General features: G+C 43.1%; 1 protein-coding gene across 4 annotated transcripts in view; it reads right to left on the bottom strand.

Moving 5' to 3' along the window:
- Positions 1 to 9,175, bottom strand: part of ANKRD11 (ankyrin repeat domain 11) — a 186,490-nt gene that overhangs the window by 159,764 nt on the left and 17,551 nt on the right. Inside the window, exons 1-3 of one of the 4 annotated variants that reach the window (XM_014521897.2) lie at positions 3,728 to 5,510; positions 2,465 to 2,675; positions 903 to 976 (exon numbers count right to left, since the gene is read on the bottom strand). The exons of 1 other annotated variant lie outside the window; for it this stretch is intronic. The gene's annotated coding sequence lies outside the window, so the exon portion shown is untranslated. Of the gene's footprint in view, positions 1 to 902; positions 977 to 1,579; positions 1,596 to 2,464; positions 3,252 to 3,727; positions 5,511 to 9,175 lie in introns of those variants that run through there. 2 more of the 4 variants (XM_025209149.1, XM_025209150.1) reach the window with 2 other exon arrangements.

The raw sequence follows: 9,175 nt of genomic DNA, 5'->3' as shown, positions 1-9,175 counted from the left end.
CTCAGTGGAAATACTTCATCTAACATACAAGCATGGAGCAGACTGACCAAGTAACGTAAAGGGTCCTCCGCCCAATCTGTTGGATTAAAGCAACTCTCATGATCACACCAGGAGAAAGATGCGACTGGGCTACAGAATGAATACAAATATACATGCACCTTCAAACCTCGAAAGCCCAATCAAGTTCCCATGTTATACAAGCTAGTGACTGAAAGCAGGAGTTTCCAAGAAGTCCAAGGCAGGGAGGGATCTCTGCATCACCAACCCCTTCACAGGAAGCAAAACAGGCACAGCCCACGCCACAGCAGATGAAAACCCAGAACTGTATGTGAACAAAAGCCAGCAGTGAGTGAACAAGAGGAAAACAGCCAAGGTGGTTCCTCTCCGAAGTGTTCCAGGAAACACTGCATTCACCTCCGTGACCCTCGAGGGGTACCCGCACCCACTCGAGACCCATTCTCATTTCTCTCTTCTGTGTTGAGATGAATAGTGTGCAGGCACGACCAGCCCCTAGAAACGAAGGCTCTGCTCTAGCCTACCACTTCTCTGTGTCAGTGCAATGAGTATAAGTAACCAGCCCAACCTCCATGGTAATTAGGAGACATTTACAGTGACCTTGTCCATTCCCGAATGCAGAGCAAGGTGCTCTTTCCAGTCTCATGTTCCACAGAGTCACAGTAATTTTGCTAGGTTGACCCTTTTACTTCAGTCTCCGACTCACATTTGCACTTATCCACTGCCTCACAAAGATTCGTGCTCCCAACCTTTTCCATCACAAGATCCCAATGGATAAACTGAGCTGTGGGCATCGCTCTCTCCATGCTGTTTCTCCACAACGCAGCCATTACAGTCTTACACCCGCCTATTTTCACAATGTGACAGCTTATCAAAACTTCATTCACCTTGTGAATCCCAGTCGGATTCGGTGTTCATGCCTTACAGCCGTCTTCTGTTGCAGTCTTATGCCATGCTGCTCCTGTTAAGGATAGGAAGTGGCACTTGAAGGTCTGCCTCTGAACGGGCCTTGCCTCAACACAACAGGGTGACTGCAACCTAGGCAGACCTAGGGAAAGTCCGATTTCTAGGTGAATGGTACCCAAGCAATGATAGGAGCCCTGGTCATCTGAGGAGGGGTTTGCAAATTCCCAGGTCACTGGGCAAAGGGAACTGGAAGATCCCCAAGAGTTGCTCGAAGCACCTCTCGGTGCACCTCTCGGTGCACCTCTCGGTGCACCTCTCGGTGCACCTCTCGGTGCATTCTTGGACTGGAACAAAGGGAAACTCTAGCACTGGAGGAATGAACACTAAGCACAGGGCCCAAACCACCTCCCCTTGCCACTGGTTACTAGCTGGAGTGGAGCCGTCAGCCACCAGGTGGAAAAAACAAAACAAAACAAAACAAAAAAAACCTCAAAAGGAATAGGGCAACCTAATAGGAAGGAAAGATGCTGGGGAAAGGACCAGGCAACAGGGAAGCCTAGGCAGGGCCAGAGAAAGAAAATGCTGGAGCCAAAGAGTATTTTTCAGGAAGTGATGAACAGATGGGAGGGTGAGGCGAGAGGGGAAGTAGAAAGGATACTGGTTAATCTCTTGTCCTGTTCATGTTAAAAGGAGAGAAAGAGACTGTTACATCAAAGACTGGGCAAACACCCCTCTTTCATGCAAGCAATTCCTGGAGCGTTGGAGGGATACTGTGCAATTGTGAAGGGGGAAGCTCATGATACAGGATATTAGGGCATGCCTCGCATTCATATAGCGCCTTTTACCTTTAAGGAAGCTTATGAGTGAAAACAATTTCCATTATAAGAATGGCTTTATTTAAAAAGAAGTTCTAACTTGCAGAAAAAGCAAGCAAATAAACTAAAACAAAAATCGTAGCTGAACTTCAATTCTCCCACTCTGGAAGTCCAGGAACACTTTATTCTACTGCCTGGGAAGCACCAGGGTAATCTATCAGCCAAACTGCTACAAGAAGTCAAAAGAAATCCTGTACCGTGAACTACAAAAAATGCAATTTTCACAACAGATTCTATCCGACGTTCCCTTTCTTGGGCAAGACGTTCACGTAGGATTGTATTTAATCCTCCAGTAATATTTTAAGATATACACAACATGAATTTAAGCTTATGCATATACTGCGCAAAGGCACCAAGTGTTACAGTTTCAATTTTTGCTAACACTGTAAGGAAGAAACTAGCTATATTCTGTAGTAATTCAAAATGTTTCTATTTAGACAAAGAATTTACTGTAGAAGAGTGATGTCAAACATGTCCCATAAAGCAGACTTGGCCTGCTAAATGTATGTGTGTAGTACACAAGATCTTCCAATTGTTCTGAAACCAAAAAGTCAGTACACTTGGCAGCTGGGAAAGCAACTATTCAAGGTAGCTGTTTAGACCTCAACATCCACCTATTTGAGTACATTTTAGGGGTCACCGGTTTAAAAAGTACACATTACACTAACCTGTTGGAAAGTAAGAAAGAGTTTCCCCATCCAACTTTTCCTTAGAGTTGCATTCTGTTGAAAACTTTGTGCTTCAGAAGCTAATGCATGACTGCATTCCCTGTTGCTGTCTTCTTTCTGCAAGCGCACACTGATGACTGTTCGTGTAATCCATACAACCCTGAACTGCGTCTTCAAAAGTTAACTGCAGCTACAAATCAACTAGGTCATTCTGCAATACGATATCAAAACGGTAGAATTTTAAATTTACTTTGCAATGAAACTGTGGCATAAAAATAAAAGGAAATAAAGTGTTCAAGGACATCAGGTTTTGGTTTAAGACGGGCTGAGAAACTGCTGTGGTTCTTTATAATGTTAACATAGTAAGAGAGAAACTCTAGGTAAGTGGACTCAGTTCTACTCCAGCCGTTTGAAGTCTTCCTACCAGCCTCTCTTCTCCAGCAGATGCAAGGTAATGCAAAATGCATCGTCACCAGCCCTTGTCCAATGATGAGTTATTGATTCTTTTTGCTGCATCCACTGACAAAAATCTGTAGGCTTCCCAGATTTACAGTGCATGGCATGCTTTTTGCTTACATCTGCTCTGAAAAAGTCTGGGATTAGGCAATTACTTGGCGTACTTGCAGTTCCTTCATAAAAGCATCCCTTACACCTTTATTGAAAAGAAGTTGGATATCTAGCGCTCTGAAAATGAAAACACTTTACAACCACACAAAGTGAATTTGGAAAAAAAAATTCAAATTATTAATACTTGCCCATGTTAAGGTTAAATATGGATATTTATATCACTTTAAAAAAAATCAGGAAGTTCCGATCCAAAACAACTGACTCGGTCCAAAAGCAAGTCAGAAGATGACATAACAGACTGATGGCATTGAGTAAAAAGTATAAAACTAGATATGGTTTTAATAACTACGTCAGATGCAGAACTTTCATTGTGACACAAGGTGTATGATAAACAGGGATCCTAGTTTTCCGTGAAGGGGGAAAAACCCCCCCAAAAATCTCCGTTTAAAAAAATATATATATGGAAAAATCTGTCTATTTCCACAACCTATTTAAAGTGCAGTGGCATGTGCATGTATAGGTATAGCTATAGGTATCCATGTAGCGCATGGTATGATGATGATGATAAGCACACACAGAAGCTTTTATCATTATGCTAAGAACATGTAATGAATGAATTTGAAAAGTAAATACAAAGAGAGCAGGCCTTTAAGCTGCAAAGCAATACAAGTATATTTTGATTTAGCAGACACTAACTTGCATTAATTCAGATTTGATGGTGATCCAAAATGAAGCAAGACACCTATGGAATCAACACTGAATTTAGCTGCTGGTTTAGTCACAGGCTCATTTGAAATTCTCTTCAGGGAGAAGCACGTGCTTCCCCCCCCACCAAATACATGCAGATGCACCGTGCTCATCTGTTTCACTACAATACAGAATTTAAGGGAAAGAATGGATTTCAATGAGGGGTCTTCAAGGGTACTATATAAAGGATGCACACTCAGGAATGCACAAGGGACTGATAAACTTATACTTCCAGATAAGCACCATTATCTCAAATGAGCAACTCAAAGATGCATGGTTAGTGAATTTGAACACGTCTGAAAATATTTTTTGCAGTGCCTCAAACATGTTGGGGTTAGTCTAATGAAATTACTCATGCAGCTTCATGCAACATGCCATAACCTGAATACCACCATTGTTTCATGCTCCTTGGTGTTGAAAAAGGAAATCCATGTTCATATATTGTGACAGCAGGTTAAGTTTCAAGAAAATAAAAGAAAGGGTAACGGGAGTGCAATGCCATGAGACAATGGCATTACATATCCCTTTGACCTATGAGTTACCAACCTCCTGGCAATATTTGTAGACATTCACCTCTGCAAAAAGAGAGATTACCTTCCCCTCTGCTTTGCAAGCAAAATTAGTTTTCACAAATGGGCCAAAGAGCACCCCCAAGTTTTTGTTTTGTTTTTTTCAGTATAAGAGAGTCAAGGCTGGTACCTGTAACAGAAAAATCCAGCCAGTGGTTTCCATCTGCAATAGCAAACGAAGTCTTAATCACAATTTCTCCAGCAGAGCTGAAGGCAGGCTTGTCCCATCTGCACTGGCTGGAAAAGCCTCTGTGCAGTGGGATTTACTGCTGACCACTGTCAGGCTTATGCCAATAGGAAGAGCACACAGAGGATGCATTGCGATTTATTTTAATACAACCAAGCACATGGAAATTAGACTCCAATAAAGCAAAACAAGAGTGATAATACTTATACTCTAATTGTGTCACTGGCATCTTCACAGCTCAACATGCTCATTTTTGTTAAGGGTCTGACTTGTATTTGTCAGTATTGTTTTTTAAAAAACCAGGAGTCAGCAATCTTAAACTACTAAGGAGGCATTATGGAGTCTATGGGAAAGATTTCAACAGCAGTCAGATTATCCTAACTATGAATGAGCTGGGGAGGTGGGGCAGGGGGAGAATCAAAATATGAAGGAGCCCCACCTTCTGACAAACACCCTGAGTTTGTAAGCTGCAAATGGACAGAGCTCTTGGATTGTCAAAAAATATGGAAAATTTTGGTTAATAATTTTAAGGAGCTCTGTAAGTCATACCATGTAGACATCGGGGCAGATTTGCACCTTACAGACTAATCAAAGAAGATGCAGATGCACATACACACACTTTGGCTAGTCTATATCTACTTGACCTCAAAGTCAAGTTGTTATATTTTATTCTTTGGATGGAAAGAAAGATTAGAAAGGTATATATCCAAAGCTTCTGTTGCGTCTTTACCAAAAGCAGCAACTAGCAGGCTGTCAAGAGGCAGAGAAAGAGAAAGCCCCCCACTTTCCTTTTTTAAACCCCAAAAGCGTAAAAACAGCCATCTCTTTTTTCATATAAAGTATTTACAGAGCTCCAGTGAAGAGAGTGCGAACATCCAGGTTGTCATTTGTTTAAACAATGTTCTGTTGCTTAAATGTTTTTGCTTAGACTCACAATTTCTTTTTTTTTACCTTTGTTAAATTGCTTTTATCATACTATTATGATTACTAGTAGTAATCGATGGAAGTCACTCATCGCGGTGGCCTGTGACCAGTGGGGTCCCCCAAGGCTCTGTCCTTGGACCCATACTGTTCAACATCTTCATTAATGATGTGGACACTGGAGTCAGAAGCGGACTGGCCAAGTTCGCCGATGGCACCAAACTTTGGGGCAAAGCATCCACACCAGAAGACAGGCGGGTGATCCAGGCTGACCTGGACAGGCTCAGCAAGTGGGCGGGCGAGAATCTGATGGTGTTCAACGCCGATAAATGCAAGGTTCTCCACCTTGGGGAAAAAAACCCGCAGCATCCTTATAGGCTCGGCAGTGCTATGTTGGCTAGCACTATGGAAGAAAGAGACTTGGGGGTCATCGTTGACCACAAGATGAACATGAGCCTGCAATGCGATGCTGTGGCTAGTAAAGCGACCAAAACGCTGGCTTGCATCCATAGATGCTTCTCAAGCAAATCCCGGGACGTCATTCTCCCCTTGTACTCGGCCTTAGTGAGGCCGCAGCTGGAGTACTGTGTCCAGTTTTGGGCTCCACAATTCAAAAAGGATGTGGAGAAGCTTGAGAGAGTGCAGAGAAGAGCCACGCGCATGATCAGAGGTCAGGGAAGCAGACCCTACGATGACAGGCTGAGAGCCCTGGGGCTCTCTAGCCTGGAAAAGCGCAGGCTCAGGGGTGATCTGATGGCCACCTACAAGTTATCAGGGGTGACCACCAGCATCTGGGGGAACATTTGCTCACCAGAGCGCCCCAAGGGATGACGAGGTCGAATGGTCACAAACTACTTCAAGATCGTTTCAGGCTGGACATAAGGAAGAACTTCTTTACTGTCCGAGCCCCCAAGGTCTGGAACAGCCTGCCACCGGAGGTGGTTCAAGCGCCTTCATTGAACACCTTCAAGATGAAACTGGATGCTTATCTTGCTGGGATCCTATGACCCCAGCTGACTTCCTGCCCTTTGGGCAGGGGGCTGGACTCGATGATCTTCTGAGGTCCCTTCCAGCCCTGATGTCTATGAAATCTATGTCTATGAAATCTATTTACACCATCTGACAAATCAGGAACTGCATTTCAGAACAAAGTGAATGTTGAAGGATCCTACAAGACTATAGATATCTATTGCTGTCCATGTCACAGATGTTTCAAAAATTCAAATTCTCTCACTGCGGATGTCTATGGTACCCTTCTGCCTCTATTTGCTGTAAGATTCTAGCAGTCCAAATAAAAGCATGATTATTCATTTCAATAGGTCGAGAAAAGTAAGTAATCTGCTCACACAGTTTGAATACAAATCAAATCATCAATGTTGCCAGAAGAAAGCTACCCAAGCAATGCCTACCTTGCGTATTTGTGTATTCAAGAACCAGCTATTATTGTTGTATGGATTCTAAATACAATCTTTTGTAAACCACTGCCACAGTGGAGACAGCTGAACACAATGAATTCTTCAAATATACTGAAGACCCACTACCTTCCCATTCTTACTGGTTAGCTGTTTTCTCTAGATCAAAAACTTCAGATCTTCTACGCCTATGAACACATAAGAATGACTAATACCTAAAGTTGTATAACAACTTGCTACTCTTCCCGAGAAAAAAATCTGTTAAAGCTATTTGAAAAATACTTGGCAAGTAAAACAAAAATTGAGATATCAAAATGGTCACAGCAGTTAGCAAAAGCAGAAGGCTTCAATTCACTTGTTTCAGCAGCTCGGTTTTTTCCTGATTATGGAAGGTGGCAGAAGAGATTAAAAGGAACCTGAAGAGTTTCTACCATGCCTAGACGTCTCCTACGTTGTGTGTATTTCTATAAAATGTTAATTATTCACAAGTGTGTTCTCATCTCTTCCTTCACTCTACGTCTCCTATTAGCTGGGCTGATTAGCAGAAAGTCAAACTAGTTTCTGCAGTTTCATTTAGCAACCTTGGATAATAGCTCGTGGATGAAGTTGGCCCTTCTGTGCCAACAGTAGAGACCAGACTTGTTCCAGCAAATCAGACATACATACAGTTTTCAGATTGATCTATTGTGCATAAGAGGCCTCCACTAGTTCCAAGCAAGCCCCTTAACCATGCTAAGTGTCTATTGACAGGTTGCTCAAAGGGGAACACAGAAATCTGTACAAACTATAGTAAGAGTGTTTTTCCCTTTCAGTGACATGACTAACACCAACAGACCTCCGGTTTCCTCGATAGGAAACAAGGCAGGGCCTAAAGTGCAATGCACGAAAGCCTGAGCGAAAATCTAGAAAGCCACAGACCTATTAACTCTTGCCCCTGGAACCTCAAAGGCTCCCCTAGATCTCTCTTGTGAACTTTCCGTTAAAGGCTTCAGCAGTAGCTATCAGTACAACTAATGTTTCTGACCTTTAGAGCCTTGACAAATCTCTTCCAAAGAGCAGCTGTAATCACACATGTACAAAGCATTAAAAGAAACCAGCCTAAGCACAATATTATGTTCAAGCAGCAGTGAAATCTCCTGCTTTAGAAGAGCATTTTATGAGTAGGTATTAGTAGTTACCCAACAACAGGCGTGCAGCTAAAGCACCGAAAGAAGGGCTTCCGATACAGCGTACCACCACAGACAGCAACATCACCTCTGTCTGAGTTCGAATCTGCTGCCACCCCAGCTCTACACCTTAACATTAAAACTTCTGGAGCCCCCAAGCTTATTCTAGTGTGCAACACCTCCAGGCCATTTCTCTTTGAGATGAAGCAAATTGGCTCACGCCCCTTTGGTGCAAACAGGGAATCCTACAATGATACTTGGTATTATTCTGCAAAGTCAAACTGTTCAGTAAGGGAACTCTGGAGCCTGACACCGAGAGGGGAGTGAGAAGAGGAAGGGAGGTGGAAATTCTCCACTTCATACATCTGCCTGAGCCCCATCTCAATTGGCAGGCATCTCTCCCCACACCAGCATGCAGTGAACAGGGTAACAGTCTAGAGTAAGACAGCTAAATACAAGGAAATACATCTAGGAACAGAAAGCATAGGCCACACCAATAGGAGGGGACACTATACTGTAAAATAATTGCTCAGAATGGGACGGGGGGGTGTCAGCTGAACAGGACTGACAAGCACAATGTGGTGACAGAGGTGGCAAATGCAGAGAAATATCAAGTAGAAGTTGATGGGCCTTATAAAAAGCCCTACAGCAATTACTGAACCCATTACTGAAACACTGTGTCCAGTTCTGGTATCCTCTCTTTAAAATAAACCTTGACACATTGAAACGGTTTAGAGAAAGAGATAAAATCTCTGAGGTCTGGACAACCTAACCTCCAGTAAAAAGGCAAGAGAAACAACCTATTTCAGTTTAACAAAGAACAAATTTAATAGGTGGCTTGATCATGGGCTACAAGTATGCACTCTGAGGACAAGGCTTTTGAGAGAAGAGGACTCGAATATAGGCAGACAAAGGCCTAACAGGATCCGGCTGCAAGCTGACATCAAAGAAATGCCTTCTAGAAGCAAGGTACAGATCCTGGAGCGTGATCCAGGAACAAGAGGCAGTGCCCCCCCCTACCATTTGAAGCGTCTAAAGCAAGACCGAGCACCTTCCTGAGAAAACGATTTGGTGTACCTCAACTAGAAACCATGGGCACTGCAGGAAACACTAGGTGAAATTCTCTGCCCTGTGGGATGTAG

The sequence above is a fragment of the Alligator sinensis genome, unplaced genomic scaffold (genome assembly GCF_000455745.1).
Source record: "Alligator sinensis unplaced genomic scaffold, ASM45574v1 scaffold255_1, whole genome shotgun sequence".
NCBI classification, from domain to species: Eukaryota; Metazoa; Chordata; order Crocodylia; family Alligatoridae; genus Alligator; species Alligator sinensis.
Note: the sequence above shows the minus strand (reverse complement) of the source record. Positions and strands in the feature narration are given on the sequence as shown.